Below are 24594 nucleotides of genomic sequence, written 5' to 3'. Positions count from 1 at the left end.
TGGTAGAAAATCACAAACAATGGCACGAGAAGTTACCCTTTGCCCTATTGGGGTACCGCACTACGATCTGCACATCAACTGGGGTAATCCCCTATTTACTAGTTTATGGTACCGAAGCTGTCACTCCAGCCGAAGTAGAAATTCCTTCTTTAAGGATCGTACAGGAAGCCGAACTCAGTAATGCAGAATAGATAAGGAGCTGCTATGAGCAACTAGCCCTTATAGAAGGAAAAAGAATGAACACAGTATGTCACGATCAGCTTTATCATAACAGAATGTCCAGAGCTTTCAACAAAAGGGTCAAACTAAGATAATTCGCACCGGGACAGTTGGTGCTGAAGAAGATCTTCTCACATCAAGATGAAGCCAAAGGTAAATTCTCTCCCAACTAGAAAGGTCCTTACATGGTTCACCGGGTGCTAACAAGAGGAGCACTCATACTAGCAGAAATGGACGGAGAAGTTTGGCCGAAACCAATCAATTCAGATGCAGTCAAGAGATACTATATTTATATTGTTTACATTCCTTCATATGATGTAACTGAACTGTGCTTGACCTGATTTCCATTTAAGAGGGGATATGTATGCAGCCCTGTGGGTTCCGTCATATCATATTAAAATTTTCATTTGCCTCAGAACCAGAAACTAGGGCAGAATTTTGAGGAGGACCCTCAAAATTTTGGAGCAGGTCCATCCAACACCATTATACGTCGGAAAGCCAGAAATCGATTCAGTAACTGGGGCAGAATTTTGAGAAGTATTATCAAAATTCCGGAGTAGATCCAACAAACTTCACTGCATGCAGAATGAACAAAAGATCAAACTGGGGCAGAATTTTGAGGAGAACCCTCAAAATTCTATCGCAAGGAAGTTGCATTGTCTCTAAAAAGTGTTACAGTCATTAGTTCATCTAATTTACTTGATATTACATATCACTATGTTTTCTAAAATAACTCTATTTCATCAATAAGTGTATATTTTCGAAAACTTTATTTCTATGGCCGCTAGGTGATACTCAGGGCAACTCGAACATGGCCTCCAGAGCGGAGCAAAGCAAAGCAAGCAGTCAAGGGCACAAACCAACCTCCCCTTACAAAACTCATGATTTTTCTTTGGATGCAGGCATGGTGAACATGATAGGAGTATTCACAAATATACACATATCAAAATCACTATCAATCAGGCCACCAAAAACAAATATATCTCCAGCTAAGAATTATTCTACTCCTATTTGCTACTTGTCACTGCATAAGGCTAAGTATTGCCTTCTCTTTGCATGAGACTAAGCCCTGTCTCAAATATTGCATGAGGCTAAGACCTACCTCCCTATTTGCATAAGGCTAAGCAATGCCTTCTCTTTGCATGATACTAAGACCTGTCTTAAATCTTTCATGAGGCTAAGCCCTGCCTCCGCATTTACATAAGGCTAAGCATTGCCTTCTCTTTGCATGAGACTAAGCCTTGTCTCCAATCTCGCATGAGGCTAAGCCCTGCTTCCACATCTGCATAAGGCTAAGCACTTCTTTCTCTTTGCATAAGACTAAGCCCTGTCTCCAATCTCGTATGAGGCTAAGCCCTACCTCTGCATTTGCATAAGGCTAAGCACTGCCTTCTCTTTGCATGATACTAAGCTTTGTCTCCAACCTTGCATGATGTTAAGCCCTTCCTACGCGTCTGCATAAGGCTAAGCATTGCCTTCTCTTTGCATGAGACTAAGCCTTGTCTCAAATATTGCATGAGTCTAAGCCCTGTCTCCACATCTGCATAAGGCTAAGCATTGCCTTCTTTTTGCATAAGACCAAGCCTTGTCTCAAATCTTGCATGAGGCTAAGCCCTGCCTCCCTATTTCCATAAGGCTAAGCACTACCTTCTCTTTGCATGAGACTAAGCCTTGTCTCAAATCTTTCATGAGGCTAAGCCCTGCCTCCTTATTTGAACAAGGCTAAGCACTGCCTTCTCCTTGCATGAGACTAAGCCCTGTCTCAAATCTTGCATGAGGCTAAGCCCCGCCTCCTTATTTGCATACGGCTAAGCATTGCCTTCTCTTTGCATGAGACTAAGCCCTGTCTCAAATCTTGCATGAGTCTAAGCCCTGTCTCAAATCTTGCATGAGACTAAGCCTTGTCTCAAATCTTGCATGAGGATAAGCCCCGCCTCCTTATTTGCATAAGGCTAAGCACTGCCTTCTCTTTGTATGAGACTAAGCCTTGTCTCAAGTCTTGCATGAAGCTAAGACCTGCCTCCATATTTGCATAAGGCTAAACACTGCCTTCTCGTGAGATTAAGCTTTGTCTCCCTCTTCATAATTACTGCCCTATTCTAGACTTTGCATTATCTTCTTTCCTCGGTGCTAATCTCTCATCCAAAACTCTGCACACGACTAAGCTCTGTCTTGTTGTCACCTTTGGTATCATATCTCCACATTTCATGGGCTGATGTATAGCCAATTTGTCCAAAGGAGCCATAGTCCGAAGGCATCATCCTCATAGCCCGAAAACACCATGTCATGGTCTGAGGATCTCTCATATTACACATCATTATTCAAAGGTGTCATGGTTCTGAGGTATCATTCTCACAGCCCGAGGACATCATTTCATGCCTGCGAATCCCTTATCTCATGATTCATGGCCCATGACGTCATAGTCTAAGGACATCATCCTTACTATCCAAAGACAATCTTCATGATCTAAAGGGAATTTGCATCATGTTTAAATTCTTGCAATACTCTATATACTCACATGCATTGTGTTTTAAGTTATGCAGGTAATTCAAGAAGTAACCGTTCTTCAAACAAGAGCAACCTTCGCTCCGGTTTCCATTCATACCCTTCCATTTCCATTTGTGCCTTACCATTATTTCAAACGTAATCAACCCCCATCAATTACCCACCTTTACTCTGTGACCATTCGGATACCTACCCTATGATACATCCGTAATACTTCAGACTCATAATCATAACTCCATCCGATATTACCCATCACAAAAGAACCTTTTCCAAAACTTGCTACCATTCCTATAACAACTCCATCGGCTTCATTCACTGTTGGGTCCAGAATTACACATGGCCTGATTCCTATAAAACCAGGGATATGTAGGCAGCTCAGAGATCTGGGTTCGACATCTATTTTTTTAGAACATCACATTAGGTCAAAATCGATCATCATTTCTTTACCCGAAAACTCTTTCATCCTTCCCAGGTAAAGAGAGGCAGTTGTTGATACCCAATTCTTCCCTCATATATTTTAAATGCATATATACTTTCAAAATAGTGCTTGAGTATTTTGTAATTTTAAAGGGATTTTTACTAATTTGTTATGCTATTTTATTATCCAAATAATTACTAATTGCATCACAAACGGTTTTATGATACTTTTATTTTCTTAATTTTATTATTTTATATTTATACTAAGCTTTAATTATTTCATAGCCACATTCACATGTTAGGGTTATAATTGCAATAACTTTGCAATAATGGCTCATGTGTGCATAATTACCTTATTTCACAAGAAAATAACTTTTTGAATTTTTATTATATTAAGTAATTATTGTGAATCATTTTATGCATAAAAGTCATTTTTATCATTTCATTAACTATTTTTTATAAATTATTTTTATCAATTAATTGGGTATTTAAATAATAGCCCCTTTTCCTTAATCATTTTCGAACCTAACCCAATTACACCAGCCCAATTACTTAAAAACATAGCCCAATCCTCCTCATCCCAAACTAAATAACCCTTACCCGACCCAGAACTTCTTCTAATCGTGGCCGTTGATCTCAGAGATCAACGGTCCACGTTATCCCTTTCCTTTATTAATCCAATAACCCCCAAGCCCTACCCATTCTCTCATTTGCGCCACCTCTGAATCCTTTCCTCCTCTTTTCTCTCTTAGACACCCTCAAACCCTAGCCGTCGTCACCGGAAAACTACACGTTCCATGGGGTTCCTCTGTGATTTCAGGCCCCTGCCGGCCTCTTACCTCTTCTGGTTGTTTGATTTTGTTGTTATATGAATAAATTTCGAAGATATTCAACTCAGATTTGTTCAAAACCTTTTATGAACCTACCTATGGTCATCTCCGTTTGTGAGTACTATTATCTTCATGTTTATGGATCGAATATATGGTTCCAAACCAGATTTTTTTCCATATCTGCCATTCTTTTAAAACCCTAGTCTCTTGCTACTCAAATCTGTTTAGATCCTTGTAGATCTGAGATAATTTTAAGTTTATTTGTTATTTCTCTTTAAAAACCTTTTGTGTTTTCTTATTACTAACTGATTTTTGTCTTCTCTAAGGATAGGGTTTCATCCCTTTAAGTTTCTGAAAAATACTAAATTTTTAAGTGTTTAACCCTAATTTTCTTTACTTGTTCGACTGATTCTCATGACTATGTTCTAAACCTAGGGTTTCTGCGTATTTCACTGATTATTGCAATATGTTCCTCGTTATTTTTCATTTCTATCAATTAAAAGAGATTGGCTGATTTTATTAGGATTCAAATTATATTTTTTCTGTTGAAATTAGTACTTCCCTGTGATTTTTACTTATTTTCCTTATTTGTGTCGCCTAATAGATTACTTGCCTTAATTAGTTTATTAGCCTTATTTCTAGGTTTTGATTTACTCTAACCAACTTATGATTTGTTTCCTACCTTATTTGAATCCCAATCTGAGTTGCTAATTGATTCTCCCTAATTTAAGGGGGTGTTTTTCGGATTCAGTGGAATTATTTGATCAAGTTTAGCCCCAAATTAACTGGCTGATTGTATTTGCTTGCCTTACTTATGAACTGTTATTCTCTTTCCTTATTTGTTTTACCTTGCTAAGTGCTATATAAGCCCCATTCTAATTTCTTTCACATACACGAACACACTCAGAAAGTTACACTTTCACACATAAATTCTTACTCTCACTCACACACACTCTCCATTGTGATCTTTTATGTTGCTTGTGTTTGCTGCACTATCTAGCCGGCTAAAAGCCAAGGCTAGACTATTGGACTCTACTTGTTATCATCTTCCTGTTTGCCATCTCTCAATTGTTATGTCTTCACTTCTGTTATCGTTCAATATGCTATGTAATTATACTTATGTTCTTCCTGCCTACTGCTTTTAAACAACAAGTCCATCTCTATTATCATTCAGTATGCTATTTGTTGTAAATATCAACATGCCTTTGTGTGCCCTTATGCTTCTATCAACTAGCATGTTTCAACTCCTATGAACTTGTGCTATCCAATGTTAGTGTTTAATACACTTTAGCAGGCTCTTGTTTGATCCATGACACTTATTTACCTATTTCTCAACTAGCATGCATGCACCCCTGTCTGTTTTTATGTGTTTTAATTTCCATGCTCTCAACTGTTGCTACTTTTTCTATATGACTGTCCGATCATTAACTTCATCCCAGCATATTGTTCTCTATTTAATATATGCCTATATGCTCACCTAAGTAATAGCTAATGAACTAAGTCAATCCAAGGCAATATGAAACCTTGTTTGAATTGAATGTGACTCTGTTCATTGGGTTTCATGTCTGAACCCCACATACCTAATATGTTTTTGGTTTTAGTCTTTGTGATCTGATAATCTATTTCTATTCACTTCTGAAAATCAAAATTGTTTTCCTCCCTAAAACTACTTCCTATTTTCTATACTATTCTCAATTCCTACTCTTAGTTAACTAGGTCCTTCCACCCCCAGTGTGAGCATTACTCGGGGTCCATATGAGACCCTTGTGACTCTGACACACTGGGGTTTGGTCCCTAATCCCCTTTCAACTGCTTCTGAACATTTGTTTGCTAGTATGAGCACTGCCCTAGGTTCTCAAAGCCCTTGGGAACTCTAACACTCTAGAGATTTGGGTTCTTTGTGCTTTGCAAACAATTACCGTGTATCTTTGAGCTTTGGAGCTGTTATGGTTTGAAGGTCTGGGTTATCCGGATGCATTGGGCCTACTGCAGGCCTCCTATAATTATATACTTTGTAATTTATTCATTTGCTTAGGGTCTGTAATAATTATTTGTAATAACGATGGGGAAATAGTGAATTGGGGAAAATTGGTCCTAGTTTAATGTTTGTATGAGAACGGGGTAGAAAACCTGCTTTAGGTGCCTGTTTATTTCAAATGTTTTCACTACTATATGTAAGATATCCTGTCTATAGGTTATTTACTTGTTCGGTTATATTCTGTTACTGCATGCAGTAGACAATATGCCTATAGGTATTTGTTCCAATACATTTTGTTACTGTGTGCGGTAGATAACATGCTTATAGGATTTAATTCGTTTAACATATTCTGATCCACTGTTAGATGTCATGCCTATAGGATCAAAATAGTTCTGAATATCCCGTAAAGATTCACTACTGCATTTAAAATCATGCCCACAAAGTTTCAAAATTAGTTCTGCATTTTTTTTAAAAATCACGCCTATAAAACTTTAAATCACTTCCGTGTTTATATACCATGTCTATAGGAAATTTTAGAATCATTTTTGCATTTAGATGCCATGCCTATAAGGTTTCAAAAATTAATTTATTCATTTAGATACCATTCCTATAAGGTTTTAAGATCACTTTCTGCACTTAGATATTATGCACATAGGGAATGCATATAAAATTGGTTTTCTGCGTCATAAAATAATGCTTGTACTCAGTCCCAGCACTTTGAAAGCATGCTTATAGGGTCTAAAGATAAAATCAGCCTGCTAAAATCAGTGACTGTTTACATCTTAGATACCATGCTAATAGGGTTATGCCCGACTAACATTTAGGCAAACCTGTAAGACTGTTAAAACCTGAGATTACAATTGTGATTATCTTGCTGCTTGAAACGTGTTCAGATTCAGTAAGGGGTAAAATTAGTAGGCAAACTGATAAGTATTCACTGCCTCGCTTAAATAAAACTGTTGTCTATTCTATTTATACTCATTTAGATATCCTACATATAGGACTCTTAAAATTATAAAATTGTTTTGTCTTAATGGAGTGCACTTGTTTTGTGTATGTTTGTAGAGGTAAATATGAGCCTTTAAGTGATCTTTTATGTAATAGTCCTACACGTTTTGTTTGTCACCTAGTTTTCTCCTTTTAAACAACATATGTGAGTCTATAACCACCTTAAATAGAGGTCCTAAACACCTCCAAGGCCACAGGCAAGGGATGGGTAATGCACGCATAAGGCATGTACTGTATGCTATTAGAACGCTTAGGTAACAATAATTAAGGGGAGGGTAATCGGGTAGTAAAGGATATGATGACCTGTATGCTAATTCTATGTGCAGCACCCTAACTTGGGGACGATTACCAAGCATTGCACAGAAGTGATCCTATAGGCTAAAAAACCTAGGACCCCTTTACTCTTTATTTTAAACGTAATATCTATTTATCTAAATTGCTTTATTTGTTTATAAGACTAATTCACCTAATTCGAGTTTGGCCGGGACCCACCATTGTGGACTTGGTTTCAACCAAGATGATGGGTATGGTGAGCAAAGTGAAGAAGTCCAGTACGTGAACAATTACCAAGGACAAAGGGGCAATGCTCCTAACCAACCACAACAGTGGAGATCCCAAGGAAATTGGAGGAATAAAAACCAACAAGGAAATAGCAAGTGGGGGAACAACAATCAAAATTGGGGGTAATCAGAACAACTAGGGCAACTGGAGTGGCAACAACAATAATTGGGGAGGAAACTACAACCAAGGGGGTTGGAATAATAGCAATCAAGGAAATCGGGGGCAAGGCTTTCAAAGACCTCCAACGTATCAACAACCAAACAACCCGCCTCTATTTCCTTCCCAAGGTCCTAGCTCGTCAAACAATGAGATAGGGAGGATCGAGATGATGTTTGAACAAATGATGAAAAAGAATGCTGACTCTGATGCCCTCCATAATACTTCAATCTAAAACTTGGAGGTTCAACTTGGCCAAATTTCCCAATATTTGAATACTCGCCCTAAATGGGATCTACCTAGTGATACGGTCGTAAACCCAAAGGGTGGGAGCAATACCGGGCATGTAATGGCAGTGATCACAAGAAGCGGTCGAGGTGGTGATGTGAATACCTCCAAACAAAAGGAAGTTGTGACTGATGAGGTTGAAGTGCAAGATGACGATGTTCCTATACTTGATGAGCAAGTGAGTGAAGAGAATATGAATGAGGAAGTGAGAATTTATATTCATGATAATAAGGTGGAGACTCAAAATGATGTGAACCCGTCTAGGGAACACGTAATAGACATGCCGGAAATGGTTGTGCCTAAGGCTAATGCTCCCTTTCCAAGGCCTCCTCCACTTTACCCTCAAAGGCTTTCAAAGCAAAATAATGAAAACCAATTTAAGAAGTTTATTGAGATGATGAAAATCTTGTCGATCAATGTTCCTTTGGTCGAAGCTCTTGAGCAAATGCCGGGTTACGCCAAGTTTATGAAAGACTTGGTGACAAAAAAGAGATTTATGGATTGTGAGACCATCAAAATGACTCATCAAGTAAGTGCAATTGTGCACCCGATGGATCTAAAGCTTGAAGATCCCGGTGATTTCATCATTCCATGTACTATTGGGAGTGCAGATTTTGCAAAGGCATTATATGATTTGGGAGCAAATATCAATTTGATGCCTTACTCTGTGTTCAAAACTTTGGGTATTGGTCAACCGAGAGCTACTTCAATGAGATTGCAAATGGTGGATAGAACAATGAAGAGACCGCTTGGTATTATTGATGATGTTCTTGTTCATGTGGACAAGTTTATTTTGCATGCTGACTTTGTGATTCTGGAACGCAAGGTCAACTATGAGGTGCCGATAATATTGGGAAGGCCTTTCCTTGAAATAGGGAAGGCATTGGTTGATGTGGAAGCAGGGGACCTCATCTTCCGGGTGGGTGATGAAAAAGTGATCTTTCATGTATGCAAATCAATGAAGTAGCCGAATAGTACTAAAGTGTGCTCTTTTGTGGACCTTGTCACGGAAGTGATAGTTGATGATACTAGTGCCATGATCATGTGAAGGATCCTCTAGAAGCGGTATTGTTGAACCTTGATGTAAATGAGGATGAAGGTCGGGTGGAGTGTGTCAATGCTTTGCATGGAATGGGCTCTTACTCTTATGAGCCTCGAAAGCTCTCTTTGGATCTTGAGAACAAAAAGACTCCACCAACAAAGACCTCAATTGAGGAACCTCCCATTTTGGATTTTAAGCCTTTTCCCTCACACTTATGGTATGAATTCTTAGGCCCTAATTCAACTTCACCTATTATCTTTCGTCTTGTCTTACTAACGTGCAGGTAGATGCAACACTGGAGGTGCTCCAAAGAAGGAAGAAGGCAATTGTATAGACTCTAGCTGATATTCGAGGAATAAGCCCCGCATTTTGAATGCACAAGATTATACTCGAAGATGATGCCAAGCCCTCCATGGAACATTAAAGGAGATTGAACGAGGCTATGCAAGAGGTTGTCAAAAAGGAGGTGATCAAGTGGTTAGATGCAGGGGTTGTGTACCCCATCTCGGATAGTTCATGGACTTCACCTGTGCAATGTGTGCTGAAGAAGGGTGGTATGACTGTGGTTACCAATGAGAAAAGTGAGTTGATTCCTACCAGGACTGTCGCTGGATGGAGGGTGTGCATGGACTACCACAAGCTGATTAAAGTGACCCGCAAGGATCACTTTCCATTGCCTATTCTTTACCAAATGCTAGATAGACTTACTGGGCGTGCCTTCTACTATTTCTTGGATGGCTACTCAGGTTACAACCAGATTTTTATTACTCCAAAAGATCAGGAGAAAAACACCTTCATGTGTCCGTATGGCACCTTTGCATTTTCTAGGATGCCATTTGGTTTGTGTAATACACCTGCTGCCTTTCAGCGGTGTATGATGGCTATATTTACCAACATGGTGGAGGAATTCTTGGAAGTGTTCATCGATGATTTTAGTGTTGTGGGTGACTCCTTTGATGAGTGTTTGAAGATTCTTGACAAGGTGTTAGCCCGGTGTGAAGAGACAAATCTTGTGCTTAACTGGGAAAAATGCCACTTTATGGTCGAGGAGGGCATTGTCCTCGGCCATAAGATCTCAAAGAACGAAATAGAGGTGAACAAGGCTAAGACTGAAGTGATTTCAAAGCTTCCTCCTCCTACTTCGGGCAAGGGGGTTAGGAGTTTTCTTGGGCATGCGGGGTTCTACCGAAGATTCATCAAAGACTTTTCTAAGGTAGTGAATCCTTTGTGCAAGTTATTGGAAAAGGATGCCAAGTTTGTGCTTAACCAGGGATCTATGACAACTTTTGAAATTTTCAAGTACAAATTGACAACCACTCCCATTATTACCGCACCCAATTGGAGCTTACCTTTTGAACTCATGTGTGACTCAAGTGATGTTGAGGTAGGAGCAGTCTTGGGTCAAAGAGTAAACAAGATGTTTCACCTGGTGTATTATGCAAGTAAAACAATGTATGATGCTCAAGTGAATTACACGGTGACAGAAAAAGAGTTGCTAGCAATTGTGTTTGCAATGGAGAAGTTTAGGCCTTATCTTATGGGTGCTAAGGTGATAGTTCATACTGACCATGCAGCACTTTGCTATTTGATGACAAATAAGGATTCTAAGGCTCGGTTGATGAGATGGGTTCTATTTATTCAAGAGTTTGATCTTGAGATTGTTGATCGGAAAGGGAGTGAAAACCAAGTGGCTGACCACTTGTCCCGCTTTGAGGAGGAGGGGAGGCCCCATAATGGCTTCGAAATTAATGATTCATTCCCTGATGAGAAACTCCTCTCCGTATCTGTGAATAACATGCCTTGGTTCATGGATGCTGCCAACTGTCTTAAGACCAATATTGTTTTGTGTGAGCTCTCTTCTAACCAAAGGAAGAAGCTTAAACGGGATAGCTTGGACTACTACTGGGATGAGCCCTACTTGTTCAAAATCTGTAATGATGGTATGATCCGGAGATGTATTCGGGAAGAGGAGCAAATGAGTATTTTGGATGCTTGTCATTCCTCTCCCTACGGTGGTCATCATGGTACGGTGAGGACAACTTCAAAGGTGCTTAGCTGTGGTTTTTATTGGCCTACAATGTACAAGGATGCAGGTGAGCTTGTGAAGAGATGTGATGAGTGTCAGAGAGCATGTGGAATTTCAAAGAAGGATGAGATGCCTATCACCACTATTCTTGAGGTTGACATATTTGACGTATGGGGCATTGACTTCATGGGACCTTTCGTGAGTTCATGTGGCAACACATACATGCTGGTGGCCATTGATTATGTTTCCAAATGGGTTGAGGCCGTGGATTTACCCAACAACGAGGCCCGAAGTGTGGTGGCTTTTCTCATTTTTGCAATAAGGCATTTGACACTTTGCTTGCAAAGTATGGTGTCAATCACAAGGTTTACACCCCTTACCATCCTCAGGATAGTGGGCAAGTTGAGGTATCCAACAGGGAGATTAAGAGCATATTGTCAAAGACTGTCAATGCAAATAGGACTGACTGGTCAAAGAAACTGGATGATGCTTTGTGGGCTTACAAGACTACTTACAAGACTCCGATTGGTATGTCTCCGTATCGGTTGGTGTTTTGGAAAGCTTGCCATCTACCGATTGAGTTAGAGCACACGGCCATGTGGGCTTTGAGAAAGTTAAATCTTGAATGGGATGTTGCAACAAATCTCCAGGTAGAGTAACTCAATGAGTTGATGAGTTCTGGTTTCATGCCTATTCCTGCTCGTCCTTGTATAAGGACAAGATGAAGTACTTACATGACAAGTATGCCCGTAGCAAGGAATTCAAGGAAGTTGACTTGGTTCTCTTATTCAACTCCCGGTTACAATTGTTTCCGGGAAAACTCAAGTCAAAATGGAGTGGCCCTTTTTAGGTGGTGTTTGTGACTCCGTTTGGTGCTCTTGATTTGAAAAACAAAAATGGTGAAATATTCAGAGTTAATAGGCACAGAGTGAAGCATTATCCTGGAAAGTTTGATGACAGCCACGTGGTGGCAATGATCCATCTCAAATGATTGATGGTAACTTGCGTTGTGCCGCGACGTTAATCAGGCACTTCTTCGGAGGCAACCCATGTGTTTTTCTTCTTTTTGATTTTCTTCTTAGTGTAGGACTTGTTTTGAACTAACTAGGTGTGATATGTGTGTAGGAATGGTTGATGCAATGCAGGACTAAATTGGAAAATTTTTGCAACTGTCTGAAGTTGCACCGCTGACATCGCTCGATTTTCCGCAGTCAGCGGTATCCTTATCACGGAGGCAAAAATTGGAGGCGAACGCGAGATTGAAAAGTCTAAAATGGAACTTCTCTAAAGTTTCTACGACATTCGCGGTGCATTCTTCGCGGTCAACGGTGCCCAACTACGACCACGCTTCATTATCCGCTGTTAGTGGTAGTTTAAATCGAGCAGGAATGTTATTCTTCACATGCACGGACCGCGGTGATTTATCGCGGCCGCGCCAGGTAAGTTTCGTGGGTCCCAGGGTATTTTCAATAAATAGGAGTTCAGATGGCTTTTACCCTTTTCGCTCATTTGACTATCACAGTAAAATTATCACAGTTCATCCACACCCTAATCTGCAAAAACACAAAATTGGAACCCATTTTCATCGCATATTACACATCTGGTAATTTCACTCCTTCATTACTCTTTAATTTTGTACTTATTTCTCTTTTAATTGTTAGATTTTACTTCTTCTTCCTCATTTTCTTTTAATTTTAACCTAAGGTTGATTAGTATTAATTAGATTAGGTTTAAAATAGTTAGGATTTAGTAATGAATACCTTGAGGGGTTAACAATGTAGAGGATATTGCTAAATGCATGAAAATTTGACACCCTAGGTTGACTCAGCCTGATTTTGACTTCTTCGGTCGCGGTTGATTTTTTGCCGTCAGCGTTCTATATCTGAGTTAGGAATTCCTGATGACTGCGGTTAGCGGTGTCAATTTTTGCTGACAACGGTCCAACTACCACGACTGCATTTCTTTTCTCGCGGTCAGCGATGCTTAGGTTCAGAGAAATATATATCATAGGTTCGCGGTCGCAGTTGATTTTCTGCGGACAGCGGTGCAACCTCCGCGGCCATGCTCAATTTACCGCACTCAGCGGTGCAATGGAATCAGAGGGTGGGTAGTCTGATCCTCACACCTCCGCGGCCGCGCTGCATTTTCTGCGGTCAGCGGTGATCATTCTGCGGTCGCGCTTCATTATACGATGTCAGCGGTCTGCAATTTTGTTCAAGCACTGTCAACTGTTCTTCTTCTTTTTTGCACTGCTTCTTATAGCACTAGTACTAACAATTTTCTGCTAATTATGTTTGCAGACAATAGTTAAATCTAGAGGTGACAGTGAGAAACAAAAGGGAAAAGCAGAGTCCTCCCAGGGTAGGGGACGGGGACAAATTAAGTTAACCTCAGCAATACGAAATCAATTGGGCAACTGAGGAAAAATATCAGAGTTGCAGATAGAGCTGCATCACACTCAGAGGGGAGTGACTATGTCCCCTCCCGGGAGGCCTCAAAAGATGACTCAGTGCCCACACATGTTCCAGACTTCCCGGGGCGATTTAATTTGACAAATGAGCCTATACCCCCAATATCTCCTACTTCTCCTGCTTCTTCTGAGTCGTCTTATAGCTCAGCAGAGAGTGGTGAGTCCTCAGCTTTAGCCTCAGCCACAGCTTCGTCACCGACACAGGATCCCATAGATGTAGATGCTGAGGTACCGGATGACGGAAAAGGGGGTGATACCCAGACCGGAGGTGTTGAAAGGACCAGAAACCCAGAGGTGTGGCAACAGAGGTTTGTCAGTGAGCTAGCATATTACAAGTTCAGGGAATGGTGGCCTCAAAAGTCACTTATACATGAGCGCCAGTTCTTTTGCCTCACAACCCCAATGTGAAGCAACACTTTAATGAAAAAGTGGGATGGAAGTAATTCACTAGCAAGGTGTCGGATGCTAATGAGCACCTAGTCAAGGAATTCAACGCCAACACCTCCTACATTAAAAAGGGCACAAAAGTGACTAAGGTGAGAAACCTGAAGGTCAAGTTTGATGGGAAGATGATCAATGATTACCTCGGATTCAATGATGAAGATGAGTCACTGTACTTAGAGGAAGTGGCTATGGATGAGGCAACCCGCCCATGGTTGGCATCACTTCTGGCTCTCCTGGATACTACTCTAGCATAAGTTAAGCAATGGGAATTTTAAATATTCCCCGGGGAAAAATAGAGATGTCTCCTACGTTACCCATAATATGTGGAAGAATTGATGTAATTTCATAGAATCATTCGGTCTGAATGCTACATGAAGAACATAAGCCAGATGATGAAACATGAAGACCCAAGATGTAGAAGATCATAACATGACAGCAGGGGTTCTTATCTTGAGGAACACCTGAACTTTGAGGCAAAGGGGTGGGAGACCTTTGTATGCAACAGACTAGACCCCACTGCTCACGATAGTGACATGCCGATTTCCCAAACGATTGTAGTGGCGGCTATCATGGTGAGGTTCTCGATCAATGTCGGGAATATCGTGTCTAAGGTGATCACCAAAGTGGTCAATGAGGGTGATAGATCTTACCCCTTCCCGAACTTCATCACCATGTACTTGGAAGATCAGGAGGTGGAGAAATGAGATTTCAATATCAAGGTGAAGCCCAAGAAGCCATTCTCATGGTACAGCCTCCAGGGTCCAGGAAACCCTAAATCCAAGGGATCCAAGGGCAAAGCAACTACTTCTACTGGTCAGTCTGAAGAGCCAGTAGTGGTAGTCACTGTTGATACCCAATTTTTCCCTCATATATTTAAAAATGCATATATACTTTCAAAATAGTGCATGAGCATCAACTACTATTTTTCCATAATTTTCTGTATTTTTTAAAAAGGATTTTAATTAATTTATTCTATAATTTTATTATATAAGTAATTACTAGTTGCATAACAAATGATTTTATAATAAATTTATTGCTTAATTTATTGTTTATCGTGAAAATGGTAACAACAATTAAATTTTTAAATGGGACTATAAAAATACGTGATCTATTCTGAGCTAGTTATTAAAGCAGTTAATGCTAAGAGTGTGAAGTATAAAGATAAAATGCGAGTTAAGGCGAGTCAGTAATCGAACCAAAGGGGCCTGTTTCCCGAGTTTGGAGATGGTCGATAGGACCTCGGGGTCGGCGTTGGTATCGATCTCGGACTATCAGGGATGGCCAGGGATGGGATAACAATTAGAGGTATGATTAATCTATGCTCTATATTGCCAATACTAAACGACACGGTGAAGAACAAGTAAGAAAATGATAAATGCTAAGGAGGTCTCGAGCCTGCGAGGATGAACCACTTAGAAGAAAAGAGAGAGAGAGAGAGAGAGAGAGAGAGAGAGAGAGAGAGAGAGAGAGATTATTGCACTTGTGGAGAAATGGAGCAACATCAGTCCCTTACAAGGTAGGGTGAGTATCGACTACAAAGTATGGTGATGGGATGGCTTGACATGATGCTTCAACATAGGCTCTAGATAGGCCAGCCTATCAGATGTAGCCATGTGCCTAGAGGACTTCCCCTTCTATCCTGGCTTCGTTCTTCATTTTCTCTTAGTCGGGCTTTGACGAGTCTCGAGGTCGAGGATTCGGTTGTGACCCCCTGCCCTCGGGGTCCCGGGGCATGCTACTGAAATGTTTTGTCGGCGAGAAATCAAGTCTTCTGATTTCGCCACGTACAGATAGTCTCCGCGTTTCCCATAATGAAGTGATGAGAAATAATTCTGACACCTGAGTCAACGAGCTTCTTTCGGCGACGCCACATCAATGATACGACCCCTGGCTCATGATTTTCGACCGCATTGATTGCACTCCTTGATTTTTGCTTCCCAAGGTACAGGTACCGCTGCCGGTTAAGTTTTTCATAGAAGCATTAACTGCGTCCGTCGGTCAGTCTTCCAAAGCATAGATGACCGTGTCATAATCCCCTATAAATGGGGGATTCCTTGGCTTTGATTCTCCTATCTCAATGCTTCTGCTGGCCTACTTGCTGTTTCCTTCCTCTTATTTTCTTCCACCCTTGAACATCATGTTACGGGCTTATGACTTTAAGGTCGTTTGGAGGAGTTCCCTCAGACTGCACTGTGGCTTCCTGCTGGGGTCTCCCTTCGTTAAACATAAGCGCGTTGTCCCGACGTTGCTGTTGTCGTCGGTATGCTGACCCTTGTTGCTGCTACTGGCCTGAGGTGATGGGGGACTGGGAGTCGGCTTCCCTTTTATGTAGACAACCATTCGGATTATGCACCGCTGCTCACTTTCCTACCCAGGCCTAGTACGACACTTCATCCCTAGGGTTTTTACTTTCCCAAGTGATAAAGTGGAGCTACCGGCCGTTGAAGCTAGGGCCTGCTGAATCTTCAACCTTTGGCTTCGGCGGTCCAAGTCTCTTTTCTCTGCCTCCTCTACATCCCCTCCTTTTCCTCTTCTTTGTCTTCTCCAGCGGGTATCCCTCTAGGGATTGAGCCGGGAACCTATGGGAGGTGGAGATCAAAGCAGTCACCCTCGAGGACACGTGCTCGAGGGTGCGACGCCCGAGGATGCTGATACTGAAGATGGATCCTCGAGGACGGACCGATCGTTAGGGTTTCATCACATGTACATCCTTCTGTTCCTTCGCTTTAGGTGTAGACTCCTGTAGGATTTTGTAATTGTATGTAACGACCCCTCCAGGGCTGCTTGTACGCAAAAAAATTTATGAATAAGAAAATACTTTGTCGATTTTTTCCTTACATACTTTGCTTTGCTTCTGTATGCTCTCATAACCTTCGAGGCCCCTTGAATGTCGTCCTTTGTTTGTTGACAGCTGATATCTGACTTGAGCGCGGGCGTTCGTTCTGATCTTTTGCTGATCGAAACGACTTTTCTCCGACCCCTCGTCGCACTTTGGACCAATCTTGGATTGATTCCGATAGATCCGGGCTATTGAGGCCCTTCGAATTGTTTGGAGATCATGTATCGAATTTTGGGGCCTTCGAGAATGTTACCTCGGATGAAGGTCATCTTCGGGTACCCGGGGGTCCCTATTGACCTTGATGTAGATAACCCTTTTAGGATGAATATGGTTGACTTCCACTGGGGAGTTTTACTCGTATATAGGCGCTTCCTCAGGCCTTCGTGGAGCTTTCGCGGTCAGAGCTTCCTGCATTCACTCTTCTTTTCAGGAAGAGGGGATAATGAGACTAGGTGCTTGCCTTGCGCTGAGTGTCGGCGTTTTAAAGATTACCGAGGTACGACTTCTTTAGGCCGGGGGTTTTTGACATAGAGTGATGTTCCGAGCGTGGAGATAATATGAACGACCCCTTAAGTCTTGACTCCTCGTTGGGGGAATCTCTCTGGATCGGATATCAAACTCGTCAATCTGTATCGAGGCTATTGGATTTCCGGGGCTTTCCTCGGGTATGCGAATCATTGTTGCTTCTCGTATATATGTGGGGCGGCTTCCGCTCCCTAGCAAGACTTCACTGCTTTTAGATAGCCGCCTTTCTGCTTTGGGACGGGATACTTTATCTCTCTAGGCGCAAAAAACGTTGGTGTGCGCCCTTGCCTTGACCAGTTAGTTTCACCATAGTCATGGGAACCACTTCTGGGCCGATTCAGCAGGTGACGAGGGGCGCTGCTTTTGGTGCTCAGGAACCGAGGGATTTTGTTCTAGAGATGGCATCCTTGATAAGAGAGGAACACCTAGAAATGGCGAGGAGATACTGCGGCTGGAGCAAGGAGGTGACACTATAGGTGCTTACCCCAGATGACGGCATCGCGGATTCCACCGATGGGTTCTTGAGCATATACCTATACCCTTTCGCATTTGCCCCCCCCCTTACAGGGGTTGTGCTTGAGTTTTGCTTGAAGTATCGGGTCACCCTAGCACATATCCATCCATCATTTTGGCGAACGACGCTAATGATGAGATTCTTTACGGAGAAGGCCGGGCTTGAATTTACGCTTGACCACCTTGTCAGGATATATCGGCCCTTTCATCATCGAGGCCTGCTAACTCTTGAGTGTCGTTCATTGACGCCCTTCGTTGTTGATGACGAGGACGACGGGGATTGAGAGTGCGCTAATTGGTTTATCCGGGTCCGGACGGCCAATATTATCCCAGTGGAATCTTTGCCATTTCCTGAAGGGTGGAATTATGCACGTGAGTGAGGCATTTTGACGCTTTTTATGATTTTACACATAGCAAAAATTAGCTGAATAATAATGTTATTTCCCTTGCTGCAGCGACTTCGTGGATGCCGGGTGAGGTTCATGACCTACCCGACTGGGTTCGGAGGCTGGTGACCTATTCATCCTTTGATGAGCGCAGATAGTGAGCTGTACTCAATACCGGATGGGGAGCACGGTACCAAGGTATGTGCGTATGCTACCTTCGTCCTGCCTTTATATACCTGAGGTAACTCTTTCCTCTTCGTTCGTGCCGTTTACAAATATTGGGCGGTTCCTTGGGATGAGGCAATGTTCTTCTGAAGAGGGGAAGGAGTCATCGGCTTCCAGGCTGAGTGGCGATTGCGATAAGAGAGATCGGCACCTATAGTGTGATGGAGTCTTAAGTAGCGCTAGTCGGGCTCACTTTTCCAAGGAAAGGGCGTTGCCTGAGTTTGCTGCTCCTGGAGTGCATGATTCCCAGCCGCCTGTTCCTTTGAGCGAATATGCTATGTCTGGGGTCGGTTCTTCCGAGGCCTCAGGGGTAGGACCAACAGGAGTGTGTTCCGACTTTGAGGAAGTCCGTCAACTTCACTTTGTGGTGAGTTTTATATATAGTTTCCCTATATCCCGTGTCCTTCTTCCTCTATTGAATCTACCTCGTCCAGGCCTTCGATGGGCTTAGGTCTAAGTTATTCCGTCAAGAGGCCAAACTTTAGAAAATTCGGGGTGAGGGTGAATCTCTCGGGCTCCTTAGCGAGGAGAAGGAAGTTGAGCTGCAGTGTCGGCGATATAAGGCATACCGGAGCTCAAATTATGAGAGCTATTTGATGGAGCGGGTAACTTCCTGTAGTTCGTGCTTTGCCCCCTTCTAACCTTAAGGCTAATTCCTTTTTTCCGTATCAGTTGCAAAAAAAGTCAGAGGCCTTGGAGTACCTCAAGGGCGACGTCAATCACGTCATAGTTGCTTGCGAAGAGCTAAGGGCTCAGGTGCAGGCTCGAGCTTTAGAGGAGATGAGCACCTCGGCTAAGGTCCCTACCTTCGAGGCTCAACTCAGCTTGACTTATGACAATGCCAAAGTTCAAGCGGACATGATTAGGAGACTTGAATCTGATCTGTCGAAGGTCAGAGCCGAGATAATCGGTGCCCGGGTAGAAGTGGCATTAAGCTGAACCAAGGCTGATCATGAGATGGCAATTCATATGAAAGATGCTGCTGATGCCCAAGCTGAACTGAAGCGAGCCCTCGGTCGGGAGAAGAGGATTGAGAAATACATTTGCCGTAGGTCCCGGAGAAAGGTACTTGAGGAGGTCGGTGAAAAGGGCTTCATTCTCTCGAGGGAACTGGCTCGAGCGAGGGAGGACGAGCGTGTTGCTCGGTTACTTCTAGTTGACGTTGCGGAGGGCGAATTTGACAAGCTATAGTTCTTTGGCGCATAGTGTACATCTTGTTGTTTTGTTGCTTTGTCGCTGACATACGTAAGACATGCCTGCAGATGGAGAATGCGCCCTTTTCGCGCGTGTAATATATAAGAAAGAATTTGAAGCTTTATTTCTTCTCTCTCTTTTTCTTTGTTGTTGCTTCCGATCGGTCAGGCCGGTTTCGGTGTTTGGCGAGGTCCTCATAGATCCAGAATGGATAGGATAGGCCCGGGGGTCCTTCAGTGCGATCCTTGACACGAGCAGGTGCTGGGGCTTTTGTGCCTGGCCTGGCCGCTTACGCTTAGTCCCCGAGTTGCATGGTGTCTCGCACTTCAATCGACCCTCAGGCTTTTTCTTACCTTTATGGGCGAACAATGATGGCTTTTGCGCTTTTGGGTTGAAGTGACCTTATGGGTGCTTGGTTCGAAGGTTTACTCGGTTGGTGATAGTGACATTCATGTCGTGCCCTTAGGCATATTGCAGCTTTCGGGTCCAATCTCTGAGTCGCATTGCAATTCGAGCTGTAATCGACCTATATATTTTCTTGGGTTTTTGGTTGGTGACAGTGGTGTTCATGCCGCGCCTTTAGGCACGTCGCAGCTTTTGGGTCCAGTCACCGAGTCACGTTGCGATTCGAGTTGTAATCGACCCGTAAATTTCCTTGATTCCCTGGTCGGCGATAGTGGCATTTATGCCATGCCCTTAGGCATATTACAGCTTTTGGGTCCAGTCTCCGATTCGCGTTGTGATTCGAGCTGTAATCGACCCGTAAATTATCATGATTCTCTGGCCGGCGATAGTGGCATTTATGCTGTTTGGTTATTTGAGACCTTTAGTATGTGGCCCGGAGGCTTTGCATAGTTAACTATTTTGGATTCGGTCTCCGAATTGGGTTACGATTCGAGCTCATTTTAATCCTCAAGTTGTCAATATTTTTTAGCTGGCGACAGTGGCTCTTACGTTGTTTGGTCGTAGAGACCTTTCAATATGAGGCCTGTAGGCTTGCTTAGCTAGCGACAATGGCTCTTATGCTGTTTTTGCCCATGGGCTTTTTGTAGGCTTTGATTCTACTCATTAAGGTTTTTTATAATATTTTTGCCTGACCCGTCGTCGGTTCCAGAGGAACCTCAATTTCAAGTCATTATCGGCAATATTTCAAGCACCTCATAAGGTTCATAGCTCGTAGGTCGAGTAGATCGACGCTCTTACGTTTTGGAGCCGACATTGCCGGAGCTCATTTTTGCCTGTGGAGGGAAGCCTGTTTTAACCGGTTCTTTCCAAAGTATATTCAGAGCAGTGGCCTGCGATTTTTAGCGGCAGTCAGGCGTCCTCGAGTTGCGTTATTTTGGCTGTATCAGCCATTTTGACCGCAGTCATATGCATTTGGCCGTAGCCATTTTTGATCCCTAGTGATAGTTTAGGCATCTACATCGAGGGTATGCCCTTTAGGGATTCTTACAAATGCGATGTATAGCCTAAACTTCGGGATTTTTCATGCCTGTTGAGGTCTTACAGTTTTCTATGCCTATTGAGGTCTTACAGTTTGTAGAATAGATTTGGTTACGTCGAGGCTGCCCGCTAGGGGTCTTACAGTTTCAGGTTTTCCATTTGTATGGCGATTAACAGCAGTCTCCGAGTCATCGAGTTTGTTTGAGCTTGAAGACAGCTTCTCGTGAGCCTGGAGTTGCCTTCCAGGGGCTTGATGAGTCCGTAGTTCCGACCCTGAGGTCATGAAAGTTGTCGAATTGTTGATGCTGAGTCTCCGAGTGTATCAGGGCTCATTTAAAGGAGAAGCATTTGCTGCGGATATGCCAAAATCCTCCCGAAATAAGAAATGACGAAAGGGTATTCTTTATTGCTTGGCGTAAATATATATTGTCAATACATATTGTCCTGTTGTCGCGAGCTCGGCCCGCATAGGTGTGACTCCTTTGATTATCTGATCCATTTACATGATTCCGTTTTTTGGAACTTAGCCTGCCAAATGTTGGCCCTTCCGAGGGGATGGTGCCCTTAAGAGAAGGTCATCGCGCGCCGTCCGACTGTAGAAGAAAGGACTGTGATCTTGTCGAATCCCTTTATGGGGGGTATGTTACTTCGCTAATAATCTTGCTAGTGGGACCTTTAGGCTGAAAAACCCGGTCGAGGAGAGAGAGCTCGGCAGGTCCCGCAGAGGCTTCGGTTCTCTGAGTGGAGTTTAGGATTTCTGAATGCCTTGGCTGCCTGCCTGCATGTAGGTTAGTAAAAGGAAAGAAGCAACAAAGGAGCGGAGTAGTTCATCCCTGCTGTGAGGTATGTAGGCGACATTTTTGAGGTCGGGTATGTTCTTGCCGTTTTGAGGCGCGGGCCCTAATGCAGCCTTTTACCGCATTAAACCAGGCTCGGCCGAAGGTGCGGTTCTTCTTACCCTCTGATCACTTCGAGGGTGGAGTCATTGATGCCGGTGACGGGTTACATGGTGAGGGATTTCCTCTCGTCGCGTGTAGCTTTTTGTCGAATGCCTTAGTCCCGCCTTTGTCGAGGAGTTTCACCCTTTTGGCAGAGTGGGGTCGAAATTGTTTCTAGGCGGTGCGCCCATTGTCGTCCGAATAAAAACGTCCGCATTTATGGGACTCGACGTTCCAGTCCGAGCTCAAGCGAGCTGTGTAGAGGGAGAGGCCTTCCAGATTGTTGTGGTGATCAGCATCTGGAATCCATCAAGTATTTGAGGTGTCAGAGTGATTTGGTTCATTAGTCCGAACTACCTTATCGGCTTTGGCCTGGCGCCATCGGTGTAGTTGGTCGAACCACCTGCATTCATGAACACATGCTTTACTTGGAATAGGTTAAATGAGGGAAGGGGTTACCAACACGTGAATACGAGGCCGAGGCGAAGTCTTGGCATCCCTTTCCCTGGATGCAAGGGTATCCTTCGGGTATATTCCCCGGACCCGTCTTTTCCTGGCGATGAGCGCTTTCTCTATTCATTCTACGGATCTTTGAAGAGTGCCGCCGCCCCTCTACTGTCGTGGAAATACGTTGTGGCTTGTCGGCTTCATTTTTCTCGATATCTTTCCTCCCTTGGAGTTGGATTCGAGCCTGACTGCTTGATGATACTTGGTGGCGACCTCTATTGAATAGCATGGTTGTTGTTCTTTTGGGTTGGCGATCCCGTGCGCCTTGTGGTTCTTGCGTCGGGCCATAGTTCTCTTAGAGGAGTCTTAGTCGAACAGGTTTGAGCCGCCTGGCATTTCCGGATTCATTTATGGTGATCACGATGTTTAGTACAACAATGTTGAAATCGTGCTCAGCTAGGCAGAGTTTCCCTACCAGCTGTGCCTTGTTGAATCTTGTTCCTTTGGAGGTTCCTCGAGGGTGTTGTCCTCTATCCATCCCCCTGCTGTTGCGAGGTAAGTTGCTTCTCAAGTCTTTTCTTCCATTCGTTGCACATGGATGATACCTCTATTTTCTTTGTATTAGCTCCTTTGTCGAGGGTCTACTTGGATATACCGAACCCGAGGGGGTTCCTAGAGGGTTATCCAACCGGACCTCGGCTGGGTACCTGATTAGGCTTCGCTCGAAATGCCCCGGAGTCATTGGGTATGCTTTGCTTAGACTTCGAGTGAGGGCCTGCGTTGGCCAGTCATCCGAGACCAGGAGCGATCTCATTTGTCTTATTAGGGGATAGGGTGCGGCATCCCGCGACATTTCATTTCTTCTTCATTCGGCCTATGGTGTATCGGGCTTTCTCGGTACTACTTTGGTGGCACTGGCGTGCGCTTCCGCGAAGGACCACACTGGTATAGTAAGCAAGACGGTGAGGTCAGGTGTCAGGCAATGGCGTTGCATCACGGTTCCTCTCGAAAGAGTTTCTTCGAACATTCTCAACATGACGGGCTCGAACCCATCGCCTCGGGTATCGCTGCCTCTAAACGAGCACACGCAAACGGTGGTACGCCCGTAGGGATCCAAGGTCTTATCGCACCTAGGGAGTTCCGGCGTTCCAGGTTTTTGCGAAGCAAGTTCCGGTATTGTTTCCTCGGGAGAGGGTTGTTGTAAGAGCTTCCACGAACCTGATTCGATCCTTTTGAAGAGGTTCCCAAGTATCCTCGTTGCAGTGGGGTCGGTTGCCTTTTACTGCATAGGTTTAAGCAGTGACGTGTTCGTTAGGGTCAGAGGTGCCATTGTACTTAGGGAGTTCCAGCATTCTGAACTTTTTCGAGATGGGTTTCAGGGCCACTTCCTCGGGGAACGACCTTTGAATGAATTTCTTTGCATCCAAACCTTTGAGGACTGGGGGCGCACCTGGGATCTGGTCGACCCTAGAGTTGTAAGTCTCAACTTTTTTATCGTTGGCTGCAATCATTTTCTCACCTGATTCGATCCTTTTGGCGAGGTCTTCGAGCATTTTCACGATGGTGGGATCAGCCACTGATTCGTTGTTGCTCGACCTTTCGAGTATTCGCTCAGCGGGAGGAGCCGTCTCTGGTGCCGCTATGCTGGGGGTTCTTGGGTGGCTTTGTAGCTGAGCGATGGTCAGTTGCTGTGCCTGTAACATCTCAAAAATAACATGAAGACTAACTTCCTATTCTTCCCAGGCGGGGGTTTTTTGTGCTTCCTATTGGTTGATGTGTCGTACGCTCCTATCGGTGTGAGAAGTTTTGTCGACTTGTTGTGCATCCTGTGAATCTACGTCCGCCAGGATCGGTCCAGTGGCTGGGATAGCCACGCCATTTTCCGCGTGATTTTTGAGGTTGCTGTTCTCAACTCCGTTTACCGAGCCGAACATTTTGGCATGAAATCAAAGGATCTTGGACAAGAAAAAGTGTGAAAGATAATGTATGTTTGTGTGATGAATCCAGCAAGAAAATAATCACTATTAGTTTTAGCCCCACTATGGGCGCCAAACTGTTTACCGTGAAAATGGTAACAATAATTAAATTTGTAAATGGGACACTAAAAATACGTGATCTATTCTCGAGCTAGTTGTTAAAG

Source organism: Nicotiana tabacum, chromosome 7 (assembly GCF_000715075.1).
Source record: "Nicotiana tabacum cultivar K326 chromosome 7, ASM71507v2, whole genome shotgun sequence".
NCBI classification, from domain to species: Eukaryota; Viridiplantae; Streptophyta; class Magnoliopsida; order Solanales; family Solanaceae; genus Nicotiana; species Nicotiana tabacum.
This window is presented reverse-complemented; position numbering follows the sequence as displayed.